Source organism: Puntigrus tetrazona, unplaced genomic scaffold (assembly GCF_018831695.1).
Source record: "Puntigrus tetrazona isolate hp1 unplaced genomic scaffold, ASM1883169v1 S000000717, whole genome shotgun sequence".
Lineage (NCBI taxonomy): Eukaryota > Metazoa > Chordata > Actinopteri > Cypriniformes > Cyprinidae > Puntigrus > Puntigrus tetrazona.
The window spans coordinates 3,149-18,806 of NW_025048329.1; the positions used below are offsets into that span (position 1 = coordinate 3,149).

The window sequence follows — 15,658 nt, forward strand, 5'->3', positions numbered from 1 at the left end:
AAATTATTATTTTTTTTTATAACCTAATGGACACATTATTCTGTGTGAATGCTTCAAGACATTCTGTCAGTGGAGCCATGGAGAGCTGATCTGCACCTCTTCTAGTCTGTTGAGTCTCAAAGGACAAGAATCACACGGGACGTGTAAGTAAACCAGACCGTGGCTGTTTTGTTTCTTGACGTCAGATATGGAAAATATGCAGGTCCCTTCAGTAACAGCCAAATCTCTCCTGCCCTGACCGGAGCATGAAGAGCACAGTCACCACGGCAACACGGAAATACACCCCAAAATACACAAAACTTCACGTTCGAGATCTTTAATTTGATCAGTGTAATTAGTGCATAGATTGAACAGAGACAAAGATGTGCTACACGTTCCAAATGCAATAAGTTAAAGAAGTGCATCGAATGATTTCTATTATTCTAGACTCGCACTAACATCCATGAAATGATCTAACTCTGAGGCTAATTACACAAACACAGGAAAATGATAATAATCATCCCCGACCCATTCCTTCAATTATATAAAATGTTCTTCCTCGAAGTCGGAGGGACAAAACAGTACATCTGAGCAGCTGCCGAGAGTATTTACTTCAACACGTAACCACATGCATGAAGAAAAAAGAGTTCATATAAAGTCACCTTTATGTATTATAGAAAGCTGTCTGTTCTTCTCGCAGGACAAAATCTGGATTTTTTATTTTTTTTTTCTAAAAAGTTTTGAGGCTGATGTATAGAACAGCTCACGCAGAAAATGAAAATGTGCTTAAAACGCAGCGCACACCTCTCGCCTCCAGTGCAGTGAATGGGTGCCGTCAGAGTCCAAACAGCCGATAAAAACATTGCAGTGATAAATCAATAAACATGCACATCTTTTCGCTTCAGAAGATGCCAACTGATAGACTGGATGCTTTTTTTTATCATTCTGACGGCACCCATTCACTGCAGAGCAAGCGATACAATGCTAAACTGAAAACAAACAACGATATGAGTACATTTCAACGCAATTTCATTTCTGCGTGAGCTGCCCCTTTAAGAATTCATTATTCTAAGCTTTGGCAGTTTCTCTCAAACAAATCGTGACTAATTTGTCTCGAAGACGAGGAATAACCGCTCTTTTGTGAGAGGTCACGGTAGTCATTCACAGTGCGCGGTGCTCACGTGTTTAATAAAGTTGGACCATCGAGAAAGCCTCAATACTCTGAGAGATGCTCGGCTTTAGCTGCCGTGAGTGAAATCGGTTTTCTTTAACTCCGCACCCCGAGGCCTGGTTTTTAATCGCAGATGAACCGAGACACGCCTGAACCCGTTTCGGTGCGGATGCAATATTTCAAAAGAGTTACAGAAGTCCAGCTGCCTGGAAGTGTTAATGAAGGCACTCGGTTGCTCTCGTCCCGTTCAAAGCTAAAGGAAGAGTCACAGTTTATCTCACAATCGGTTCGCTACGGTCCGAGCAGAGCGGCTCATTATCAGGACCAATGCCGCGGTCTCCACATGCAAAAAAATCCTGACGCATGCAGTTACGAGGGGAGACCGTCCTCATAAATCCCATCATGCAGTAAAACCATCACCCAGACGGCCAATACTCGATAACCATCAAAGCCCAGCGGTGTTATTTGCGTTAGTAATTCGTGAAGTCCGCGAGGTTCGTCTTGAACACATTAGGTTTAAAGCACATTAAGGCTGCTAACGCAGCTACCCTCGTTTCTCGGAGGAAACGTTTCTCTGAGGGCGTGACGCTGGTACAAAACCCCCCTGAGGAGCAGCAAGTTGTGGGTTTTCTTACGTTTATGCCTCTGAGAGCGTGCGAGTCTGTCCGCGTGTTCACATCCTGGGCTTTTCTGTCAAATCTTTTTGGGCCAGTAAGGCGAATTATTACTAAACCATTTAGAAACTACATCATGTGACCTCATACGATAGATACATTCAAATAAAGTCGGAGGAGACGGGGCTAGTTGTCACACATGTAGTCCAGCTGTTTGTTTTAATATATTTTTTTTAAATGCTGTTCTCCAAGCAAAAGTTGATACTATATATTTTTTTATATATATATTTTTTTACCAGGGCAAGCTCTCCTAATGTGGTCAATCATAAATTAAATGATATAATTATATATTATTAGTATTATTATTTATCATTTGAATGTGTAATTACAAACGTTTATAAATTAAATCAATATAAAAATTATAAAATGTCATATATATATTTATTCAATACGAATATTGCTAATATTGTAGTGTTATTATCTACTATAAAATTGCTAATATGCTTTATACGAATACTATAATCTATAATGCTACTGGCTATGTTTCATGCTATTTTGTGCTTCACAATTATTTTAGTATTTAAATATAGCAAAAAATCGGGTTCTCGTTGTGACAACTTGCCCCAAAAAATTACCTATATATTTTTTTCCACTACATTCTAGGAGCATCTCGACACGGAAGACGACTTCAATTAAACCTGGAGTGACAACTAGCCCTGACCTCCTCGTTCAAGAGCCTTTCCGCTGGTCCCAGGAGGACATATTAGGAAAACGTGCCCACATGCATTTAGTCTTTCTCCAGCTTCCCTTTGGGCAGCAGGCGTCCATTGGAGCCAGCGTTCGGCATCTCCTCATCATTCCTGTCATTGCACACAACCCTCAGAAGAACATTCGACAAGACGTCTTGATACAGACTCAGGCAGACCCATCCTGGAAGATACAGCAACGTCACCAGCCCCATAAAATTGAGAGGATAGTGGGAATAGTCCCAGGAACAGGCGTCATACCGCCTCAGAGCGAAGCCCCAGCTGAACTCCCACGTGTAGATGAAGCAGATGTAGATGGGGGAGCCGCTGCAAGGTTCCCCATCCTCTCCTGAAGTGCAGGTGGAGGTAGAGCTTCTCCACCACGGCTGCAGCTCCCATACATGAGGAAGGACCACAGGGACGTGTGGCCCCTCAAGAACCCGTCCGCTTTCTCGAACAAGTTAAACACAGAAGTGAAGAGCACTCGTCCAGAAAGCCGTGCATCCCAAAGAACGCGAAGCGCAGGACGCCGGGTAACCCGTTCGGGCGGGACGACCTCAATAACACCCGCTTTTCCTGGTACTGCAGACTCAGGAAGCCCTTATGAAAGACATTCGTGAAGTACAAAGCCAGGATGTAATGCACAAGGAGCTGCGTGACGGAAACCGCTCTGATGTTCTCGGTGCAGGTCACCACGCTCTCTATTAAGATCTGCAGGCAGATGTACAAGGAAGGGTAGAAAACGAGGTGAAAGACGACGGGTCGCTCTCGGAAGCATCTTTTTTGCAGGTAGATCTTCTCCAGAACCAGATGCGCAATGGAGTGCACGACGCACAGATACGGAGAGGAGAAGCCCAGCAGTCTGAAGTCGCGGTCACCCAGGAACCGGCGCGCGGAGGACTGCAGGACGTCCAGCGTGACTCCGTGCATCCCGTAGAAATACATGCGCATCCACTGCGGTAAAGCGGCTGCGCTCGCCTCGTCGTCTTCATCGTCGCCGCGTCTGTCCTCGAACGCGCTCAGATGTCGCCGCGTCTTTGTCTGACGGTCATTTTACGCCGCGGCTCGCCGGTGACACGCTGCGCCCCCGCGAAGCCCGAAACCTCACTAGCCGCATTTCTTCTTGCACGGTCATTGGAAGGAACGAGACGCGCAGGGAAGAAAGGACGAGTCATATTAAACCCACCACCAGGCGGCGCTGCACTATTCATCCGAACTCATCATACACAGTTCACGTTGTTGTATTATTTTAGAATGTATAATAATTTATTATGTTTATTTTATTAATAGTTTAAATAATTTCGTCGTATTGTTATATATACATTGTTTCTATATTGAATATATTTATAATATAAATTGTATAGACAGAAAAAATAAATAAATAAATAAAATAAAAATATATACACACACACACACACACACACACACACACACACACATATATATATATATATATATATATATATATATATATATATATATATATATATATAATTAAATATAAAATAGCAAAAATATAAGAAATAAAAACCACACACACACACACACACACACACACACACACACACACACATATATATATATATATATATATTTTATATATGATATTTTATATTTTGCTATTGCTGCAATTATATTTTTTATATTTTTTATATTTAATTATATTCTCTCTCTCTCTCTCTCTCTCTCTCTCTCTCTCTCTCTCTCTATATATATATATACATACATATATTTATAATTTATAAATGCATTATCTTTTTATCATATATATATATATATATATATATATATATATATATATATATATATATATTATATATATATATTATATTTATGTCTATACAATTTATATTATAAATATATTCAATATAGAAACAATGTATTTTTCCGAACTATATACATGCATATGTGTATTTATATATACATAATAAATATGCACAGCACACATGCATATACATTATTTTTAAAAAACCTTTTAGTTTGGACGTGATTAATCATTTGATAGCACTGATATCTCATATGTTATCACCAGGCCTCACTTGGGTTTGCCTCTAATGAACTGGAGTAATATCTCTCTCTGGGATTAGACATTAGTCAACCTGAACCTCAGTCTCTTCATCATGACACAAGGGACACTTTCCTCTGGGCTAAAAGTCTTTTTCATCCATATTTAAAAGCCCACTATGCTCTCAAATACCTCGGTATTGTTGTAGTGTAACTCAACACACAATTCAGAAACTGTGTACGCTCAAGAGTTCATTTAGCTTTTTACACTACGTTTGTAAATATGAAGCCCGGAGAGGTTTGAGTTTAGAGACACTTCTGCTGAAGTACGACACGCTGTTATCTCCGAGCTCCAGTGATCCTCCGGTGTTTCTGGAGGTGACAGATTAGCTCCGAGCACCCATCCGGGCAAACCGTTATCTGTGAGAGCCCCGGGGATAACAGGGAACGGGAAGCGGTCAGAGGTCCTCAGCGGCTCCATGACTATATTATGCTGAATCACGTTATATTCTTCATTTGCAAGTTGCTTTGAAGGAAAGCGTCTGCTAATTAAAAGACCACTGTCAACGAACAAACTACATTAAGTTGAAAGAAAATAACAAATTACTTCTTAAATGCAGGAGTACATTTTATTTGTTTTACTGTTTTTTTTTTTTTTTTTTTTTACAATATTTTATTTTTCACAATAGCTGCAGCAACACTGCAGTTCTTCACCGCGGCCACTAGATGGAAGCAAAGCGAGATTTTAACTCGAGGCGTCGCTCTGCTGCCCTTAGGAAGGAAAACATAATTGTATGTGAATGGCAAATTATTAGCAAGCTGCTACATGATCTTTCAGAGCATTGCAGCAATGCTGAAAGCAATAAATCGCTTTAATTTATCCCAGCTTGGCCACAGTGTTTCAGAGCAGCAAAAATGATATTATATAAATTTATATATATGAATTATATAAATCTCACCCCTTGGAATGCCTGGCTTGATCATGTTAATATGCTATCAGTCGTTCTTTTGATTGTTTTTCCCTCCTGCTTTATTTAGACACGTTAAGTCTTTGGATAGTTTGTTGAAAGACGCCACGGTCACTTTAAAATAGGCCTTTTTTGCGCAGGCTTATGATTGTCGTAGTTTTAACTCACATTAACAGACGTTAGCCGGGGAAGTGGCATGAATGAAAACGAGGCTGTGCATTCAATGGTTCGTAGTTCAGACGAAAGATAAAATATTCAACGGAACTCCATAAAACTCCATATACCGTGGTTAAGCTATGGTTAGTGTAGCAAAAGCATAGTTCATTTGTGGTTACCGTGGTTTAACTATAGTAACCGTGGTTTCTGGTTTAATTTTACTTCATTTTTGTAAGGGTCAGAAAGCCTTAAAAATATCTCAGTTTGTGTTCTATTTAACTTTTGGGTGAACTATACCTTTAAATAATTTGCAACTTCATTTTGCCCACGTTAAAATAATGTCCCTTCCGTTTTAAGTCTAGCACATCCGATGCCTGTTTTTAAATGAAAAATAAAGTGGATAGGATGTACAGAAATCTGAGTTAGAAGCTTATTGAAAGGTCGTTTCCATTTAAACAGACATGCCCACGTTGTTTTGAATCGAGCTATTTTTTTTACGAATGTGCTGAACTTTCAATTAATTAGCTGCTATTGGTAAACAGCTAGCTATAAGAATAAAGTGCGGTAGACTGTAAAAACTATTTGCACTATTTTGCACGTTTATAATTACGATACATTAATACACATATGCCCTGAAAAATACGTTTATTTAGAGATATACGATCAGCATGATTAATGGTGTCATCTATACAGTGCAAAAGATGAACTCAGTGCATGGGTAACTAAAATGTAATTTCAGATCCCATTTCCTCCAATTTGAGTGTCTTATTGGTTTGTGCGGCTCTGTTTCGTGTCAGAGGGGCGCGGCCGGGTCACGAGGGGGAGGAAAAAACAGAGTCCCGCGAGGGGTTTCACTCTTGTTTACCGTTTCCAAGCTTGATTAGGCATTCCCTTCGCTTTCCGCTCTCCCCGGGTCCTCCGCGCCGAGCCTCGCATCCGTAATGAGGTTTTAAACGATCTCGGCCGAGATTTCCACAGCGTCCCGCGCCGGTCTAGATGGCGGTTCAAGAGCAGATTGAAGCCTCGGACCGAATCTGAATCACGCGAAAACCGCCAATATATCTCCATTACACAGAGACCGGAGCAGTTGCCTGGCGCTATCTTTACCTCCCATCTGTAATTCATATCTCTGAGGTTGCATTCTAAGGCCGTTAAAAGCAGAGCAAGGTCATCGCCATGGAGACAGCGACTTCAGCTGCAGTCTCTCCTCACATTTTCACATTCGGTCAGTTAGCGTGTTTTACAGCCGAGGCCGGATAAGCATCCGTGGGAGGAGGTGAAAGGTAGGGAAAGAAGGACAGCCAGATGCTGGGCGGCCTGCGCGCGCCCCTCGGCACGCCCTTGCGTCTCGGCGTCCAGCTGCGTCATCGGCCGGAAAAACACACCTTCGCATTTTACATCTGCTCGCGTTAAACGGCGAGATAGCCCCGTGCGAGAACTGAATAAAGACACAAGCCGTAGCTCTTTTTTTTTTTTAATGAGCTCCCACGGCGGCCCGAGGATGAGCTGGAAACTAGGCTGAACGCTCTCGCGCTCGAACCGGAGGTAACAATGCGTGTCAGGTTGAAAGGCTACAGGACGTGTTTCATGAGACTGCTGCCGAGGGAGAACAACGCGCCGCCAAACTCCACGCTTGCTAATAGAATACAGAACGAACTGACAAAAGATGAGCTAGAAACGGAGCAAGAGAAGCCAGCGACCAAAAATGCTTGCATGAGCAAAGTTCGTAACGATAGGGTTGCTATTCAAAAGCTTAAGGGCAGAAATGAATACTTTTCTTCAAGAAGGATGCGTTAAAGCGACATTTATCATGGCAGCTGTCTTTCGAATGGGTGCTGTACTTTTTTAGCTTTCAAGTAATTAAACTTGACAATTAAAAAAACAAAAGCAACATGGTTTCCACAAAAATCTGAGGCAGCACAACTGTTTAGAGCGTTCATAAAAATCACAAATCGGCATATTAAAAGGATTTGTGAAGGATCGCAGGGCTTTAGTAAAGGTGCTGACAATTCAGCATTCATTACAGAAATATTGCATTTTAAAATATATATAGAAAACTTATTTCAAATTGTACTAATATCGGTTAGTCGCTTCCTCTAAATGACTAAATATAACTAAATATGACTAAATATAAACATAAAAACACCCTGGTCTACTGATCTCAACCCTTTTTTTTTTTTTAACATACTGGCCTTCAAATCACTGGGATAATGTGTGTTTGTTTTATTGTCCATCAAATGAAAATCATATGTAGGATTGCTTAAAAATGAATAGCATGATTTGAGCAATAGCCACAGTGATGCCTGCGTTAGCAAACGCCTTACAAGCAGTCTGGCATGTCTGGTGTTTCCGCTTGAGTGACTGGTAACTCTGGGGAATATGTAATACAGTAAGGGCATTGAGACATTTTAACTAGCTGAAGATGGACATTACTATCGATGGTTAGTGTTGGTTTACGTTGAGAGGTCACGGGGACAGGATACGATGCCGTCAGCAACTAGATTATCTGCAGGATATGGCCACTTAGTGATAACTGAGAGGGTATTAGTTGGGTTCCTAACGCTGGTGAGCTCATTGTTACCTACAGAGACAACAACCTTATGAGCATGGTTATTGCAGCTAATAAGACTAAATTAATTAATGATATAATGTGGTGATTATTAATCAGATTAATCGCAAATAAAGTAATTATTGTGAATCCAATTGGATATTAAAAAAGCAGCTTTAGAAAGAAGTATTTGTATTAATCATAGATGCAATTGCCATTATTTATTCATTTATTTATTCTTAGGTATATATATATATATATATATATATATCCACACTATTATATGCAATTAAATAATGCCATGAGATAATTTACTAAATGGCTAGTTCAGCCAAAGAATGAAATTATGGAATTTTATGGAACATAAAAAAAAAAAAAAAAAAAAAAAAATAATATATATATATATATATATATATATATATATATATATATATATATATATATATATATATATATACTTAAAATGTACATAGAAAAAGTCAACAGAGTAAAAACAATTTCAAAAAATTTTTTTTCTAAAAACTCAATTTAAAATATTCATACATTTATAACAGCATGTCCTGCTCAACAGCATTTAATGCTAAAATAACGCCGATTCTAAATGTGGGATGTCAAATCTTTAAGAATGCTAATATCTGTGCGGTGCAAGGTCTGCACTCTTACAAATTGGCTCGCCTAAAATATTATTTGATATATTCCTGCCGTAATTGGTATAAAACACCAAAGATGGCTGCAATCCTGTTCATTAAATTGGACAATATTGCTGAGGGATGGAGCAAAAAGCTGCTTCATCAGAGATGGACAGCGTATCAAACTGCTGACATTTCAGTGTCCGTGCAATTGTTGAATAAAGAGAACAGAGGCATGAATATGCAAATCAGAAGGGAGTGGCCATGCTGAGTTCAGATATACTGACCAGAATGTGCAGAGGACAGAGGTTTGGCTAAATGAAGGTCATGCATTGTTGCCGGATTGAGCGTTCATTTGCTCACCCCGGAGAACTCGATTATTATTCACAGCGTTACTCGTAATAAACGCAGAAATCCGAAGGGCTGGTTTTTCATAACCCCCGCTTTCAGAAACGTTCGGTTAAAATGCCAGAAGAATGTCAAACTAATGTCAGCAATTAGAGTGAAGTCACAATTTGCCACATCCATCTAATGAGAAAAGCCATTAGACTTGCTAAAAAAAAGTCAGGAGCATTTGTTTTCGGAGGCTTTTCGCGCCACCGTTTCTCTTTATTAATAGTTATTAATTGTTCTGGCGAGATGATGACAAAACTTAGCGTTCAAGAGAAGTCGGCAGCGACAGAGGACCGAACGCTCAAATCTAATTACAGGGATCTGCTCCACCAGGGACACAGACCTGCACAGAGCAAATCAAATCAGTTCGCCTTCCAGCGTTGACTTAAAACTGGAGACTCATATATTAATAACTACACTTCTTTTAGTTTCTTAACAAAATACGCGTGGCGCTTTTACAGAAAGATCAAGTAACGCCGATAGGATATTCATAAAGGTTTTTAGAATGCTGTTGCTGTATATGGTTGCTTTGGTGCTCATAAATGTTTTAGAATGTTGATTTGTGGTTGCTAGGATGTTTTAGAATGTTGATTTGTGGTTGCTAGGATGTTTTAGAATGCTGTTAGAGTTTATTACATACAAATCCCAGTCTGTTACTGATTGCAGTAAAAAGTCCAGTCAGCAATGAATCTACGTAGATGACTTATCGTACGTTCTGACTACTTTAAAATGACTTTTGACGTTAACGTGTATATAGATTCGAATGGGTTTATTGCTATATAAAATACATGACCGTTAACCAACATACAAAGGACATGCAAATGTGTAAATTATTCATTTCAAATCTCAGGGCAACGTTTTTTAAAATATATAAATGTTTATGAATGTATTTTAGGTCAATTTGAGGATCTCACGAACAAACATTAATAAACAATAAAACACCAATGAGACGGTCAAAGTCTTCTGGGTTTGAAATATTTTGGTCAGTTTGGTCATTGCCAGTTTAAAGGAACTTGCATAATTAATTATACAATATCGATTATTATTTTCATAGATGGTGTGCTCGACAGATGCATGGGACACACAACTTTTTAGAAAGCTAAATGTAAATATTTTCTAACCATATAATCCGTAAAAAGTAACCGTAATTTGTCTATGAGTTTAATAAAATGTAATAGAAGTAAACTCAATGTTTTGCACCATTCATAGACTCATTTAGAATGGTAATTGGTTGCTAGGGTGTTATGAGTGGTTGCTAGGTGGCTTGTCTATGGGGTTTCTAAGTTAAGATGGAGAACTTAACATTGGAAGAAATGTTGAAAGAAGGACAAAGCAAGATATCTGTGTTTCTTAACTGTCTCTGCTCGTGATCTCCCGGGACGGGGCTGGAGATTTATGTGTTGAATTGTTGAGGCGTGAGGCGTCTTCTTCCATTTTCAAATCCCGGACCTCCCGTCCCGATTGATTGACTGCGGAAGGACAAACATCACTCATCGCCCATCCAGAATGAAAATTGGCTTCATGTTAATCCATTAAAATGCCAGAATCATTCTGTCAGCTCCACAAAAGCTAAATTATTAAAGCCCTGCGCCGATACAAACGCAAAACATTCACGGGGCGAATCAAAAGCGCTCTTCTGATGTCGTGACCGTATCTGGAACTGTATCGAGCGACGGATGGCTTAGCTGGATATCAGACGAGTGCCAACGAAAAGTTCTGCTCCAACAGCCGCATTAGCATGACGCTCAAGGTGGTGTCATGCAGTAAAGCAGGGAATGCTGGGAAATGTCACAGCTTTGGGACCGCTCCCCTGCGCCGGGGTCACTGGGCCGAAGTGAATCAGAACAGTCCAATTAGGATTTGCATAATAAAAGATTAACAGCCTCAAACGGAGGCCTATCTCCACAGGTGACGACGGCCTTTAGCGGCGTAATACACAACATACATGCATGCGGTCGAAATCCTGAACAAGTGTTCATGTTCAGTCTCATCATGATATCATATGAATCTCACAATATGTTGAACATGCCAGAGTTATAATATAATGTAATATAATATATCTTTTGATTTTGAAGGAGGAAGGAATCATAGCAGAGGTCCTCGCCACTGAGCCCCAGAGGATGCTGGGTAGTCTCTGACCCACTGACACACATCTTACACCCTCTGAACATCCATCTGCTTTTGAGACTCCGCTGGAGACACTAATGCCACAGTGCCAGCTCCTCTAAATCACAGGAGAGAGAGTGTGTGTGTGTGTGTGTGTGTGTGTGTGCAGTGAGCATGCATCGCTTAACTAGCTTAATATTTACTCTCTCTGTCCCAGCCAGTCTATATAAATTATTCAGCCTCACACACACACTGTCTGCTTCCATGTTGTCACCGTTCCCAGCGTCACACAGCAAAAGCTGCTAACATTCAGACGGAAATGAAAACATCTTGCTCTCTCATACTAGTTCTGACTAGTTCACTACTAGTGTTCTCTCCACTGCAATGTGCACATGTACATCTTTAAGTGGGTCAAGTGATGAAAACAATTGATTTCTTGCTGCTGCTGCTCCTTTTTTTTTTTTTTTTTGAGTTTATTGCACCATGCAGAAATACTCATTATTTACGTAAAGATGTCTTAAAGGTACAGTTACAAAAAAAAATAGAAGCAGGACATGCATTAGAGGGTTATTTCATTCAAAAATGAAAACATCACCCAGAGACCATCCATTGATGATGGTGAATGGGTGCCGTCAGAATCAGAATACAAACAGCTGCTAAAAATCATTTGTTTAAAGCCGATTGCCTTTAAAAAAAATTGTAAACAGAGATTGATCTGTGCAGATTTCTCTCGATTCAGACAAGATTACGTTTTCAGTGGAAAAAGCAATTACGGCTACTTCCACAAAGAAAGGGTTTGAAGTTAAAAACACCTTAACATTTCTTTTAGCACAAACACCGTGTTTTGCTTTAATCGATGGGCTGGATTGCTGTGCATTATTGTGATGGACTCTGATTCTGACGGCACCCATTCACTGCAGAGAATCCCTTAAGCGCGTATAATATCTCACATGTCCATTTATCAGATTCCTCACTATTTTCATTGGTAAAACAACCAAATTTTCACCCCAACATGCCAATGCTTGCTGAAATACTCAAGCTAATTATGAACCAAATCTGCTCTCATTATGTTAGATTACCACAGACTATGAATACGCAGCCACTGGTGCATAAATTATGCAAACATGTAGCTGTGGATAGAATTGATTGGAACTAATTGATTAATGAGCGGCGCTAATCTGAGATAATGTGCCGTCAGTCAATGTGGGTTTAACGTCACAGCCACGGCCGGACATAAATCCAGCTGCCAAAACACCATCCGTCTCTGACACAGATTCACATTATCACAAAATGACATCTTCAGGAGTTGAATAAACCCAGCGCTTTCACTGTAATGCGGCTGAGCGTCGCTTTCTGAGTAGCAGGTGTCAGAGATGAGCATGGAGATGATTATATCAGATCAGACTAATAAAAGTAACAGGCTTCATGCCGGATGATGTATGGTGATTTATACGCATGCAGACGCTCACTCGATTCACGTTCTTCTCTGCTCTCGCCACAACGACAGCGACGGAAAAAGAAAATAGATTTTAAAGCTGAACCGAGGTGACATGAGTGATATCTCCGCAGAAAAAAAGGTTTTCAAATCCGTATTTACTTGAGAGATCATCCTCTAAACCTTTCTGGGTTGTTTCATCTATTTGGCTGAATCTTGTGAAAATGTGCACAGTTCATATTTCAACTAAAAATCAAAAGAAAAAAAAAAAAAAAAAAAATATATATATATATATATATATATATATATATATATATATATATATAATTTTTGTGTATATCAATATTACAATTAAAACAGTTAACTAATATAATAATTGAAAAGTTAAAACAAATTTATATAATTTCAGTTAATTTATGAAACTAATATGACATTTTCATGATTTAAGCAAATGTTTTGCAGTGAACATTTATTTATTTTATTTATTTTATTTATTTTATTAAAGATACTGTAATACATAATACATCAGTGTTAATACTAAACAATTTAAATGATAATTTTTTTCAGTTATATATTAATGTTTGTGCATTGTTTTTAATAATAGTAATAACAACAATAATAATAATGCATTTTATTTGCAATGTGCTTTTCTAAACCCAGCAATAATAATAATAATAATAATAATAATAATAATAATAATAATAATAATAATAATAATAACATTATAATACCTACAACATTCAATAGTTTAAATAAAATATAGTAAATAGTACAATTTCAAAATATATACCCCATGTAGGTCAATATATAAGATTAATATATATGAATAATATTACTTTTAATGACAATTAAAGTACATTTTATTGTAATTTGGTCAGTAAATGTTTTTCTGAAATAGTGTACTATATAAACTAGAGGCATTACAATGAATACTGATATGTAAATACTTTGTCGTTAAAATGATTTCATAACAGTAATGAGGTTTTTTTTGGGGCTGTTTTTTTTGCATTGCACAATAATGAGATTTTGCAGAAAAAATGTGCTTAATAGTCACAAAAATGTCACAGCACAAAAAACAAATCTTTGCAGGCTTCATTTACCCCAATCAAAACATAATTTCAGTCTTTCTTTTGACTTTAGGGTGAAATATGACTCAGATATTTTACAGTCAATAAAACCAGGGGTCTGATGGCCTTGCAAAAAAACAACGACTCTCTCTCTCTCTCTCTCTCTCTCTCTCTCTCTCTCTCTCTCACTCACGCACGCACACACACACACACACACACACACACACACACACACACACACACACACACACACACACACAGTGTTTCCAGTAGCAACTCTCTGTAAGCCCTGATGAATCATCACAGTGGGCGACCAGAAGCCCATCCTCCCTCAGCAGCAGCCCTTGTTTTCTGTGTTTATTTATCTTCATTCTAGCTGTACTTCCCATTTTTTTTTTTTTTCTTTTCTCTTCTTTTCTCCACCCCAGCCTGAACTGGTCATATTGTCACGCTACGACAACCGCCGCATATTCTCTCTGGTTCACCCGGCAACAAGCATCTCTGCTCCCCGACTCAGCTTATTAACCACTAAGACGACTTCAGAATCACGGCACCCCGGCTTTACCTAAGTAGCCTTTTATAGAGATGTGACGTGCGCACACAGGGCTTTCATTTCAACCTGAAAGGAACTCTGGGATGGCAAAGTCAAGGGGAGATGTTTCGGTTACTATGGCAATGGCAGGAAATGAATGGATCGTCTGCTTCTGAAGAACAGAGAGGCGAGGAGGAAATTTCCATTCGCGAGCAATTACGCCGATGGCTGGAACACGCCCAGGAGAGGCCTGTAACCTCACTCCAGGAGAAAGCACTTTAACACGTTAACGTGAACGCACGAGCCTCCTGTCCTCGTTTCAAATTGAGCAGAAAATCACCGCTGATAGGAGGTTTGGGGGGTCGCGCGATCACGCTTCAGTACCATCCCAATGTCAGTCGGCTTTCTTCTGATACTACTTCTACCTGTTCAAAGTGTGTTTACCTTAATCTGATTCACCACATTTTTCTTTAGCGCCGCATTTGATAAAAATGAACAAGAAACCCAGATGCACAAAGCAATGACATCTACTATCTTCATTACAGCTTTCCTTTGTGCTTAATAAACAATCGAATGCAATCAAATCAATATAATAAACAGTGCCAGGTAGATTGCTTGCTAATTTTTAGTAAGTTACTGAGCACAGATTACATACCTGTTGTAGTTAGTTACTTAATCTGTTACTTTTGACATTTATCCCATAGATTTGAATGGGATTACTATAACAGAACATTATTTCCCATATTAGGGTAGAGACAAAAAAATTATAATTTACTGCTACATAATCTATATAAAAAAAAGTGTTTTTTGGAATCTGATTACATAATTTGGATTGCATGTACACATAATACTGTAATAAATAACTTAATAAATAAATATAGTTATATTTATGGATGTTACAGATGTTATAGTTTACATAATATATGAGTGTTCACTGTCTATATTTATACTGTGTATATAAATACAAACACATGCATGTATAGAAGAAAAATATGTTTGTATATTAAATCTGTTTATATATAACACTATACTGTACGTGTGTATTTACAGTACACACACACACACAGATATATTATGTAAATAAAAACTATTTTGGATGCAATTAATCTGGTTATAGATGGTAAAATCCGTAAGCACATCCAGCCGGTTGTTTGTATGCTGGTGCTCCTCATTCTTCTGCTGTGGTGTACGTGTTCATATACAGCTGCTAAACGTGTCCGTCATTTCCTCCTTATCTGACCTCCGTCCCGCACTGGCACGTGTCTTGAGAAAGAGGTGATGTGGTCTTGCACATCCCACTCGTGCGAAGA

The 15,658-nt window shown here is 38.8% G+C and overlaps 1 pseudogene; it reads right to left on the reverse strand.

Moving 5' to 3' along the window:
- Window positions 1–1,511: 1,511 nt before the first annotated feature.
- LOC122335105 lies at window positions 1,512–4,995 on the reverse strand (annotated as a pseudogene).
- Window positions 4,996–15,658: the final 10,663 nt, after the last annotated feature.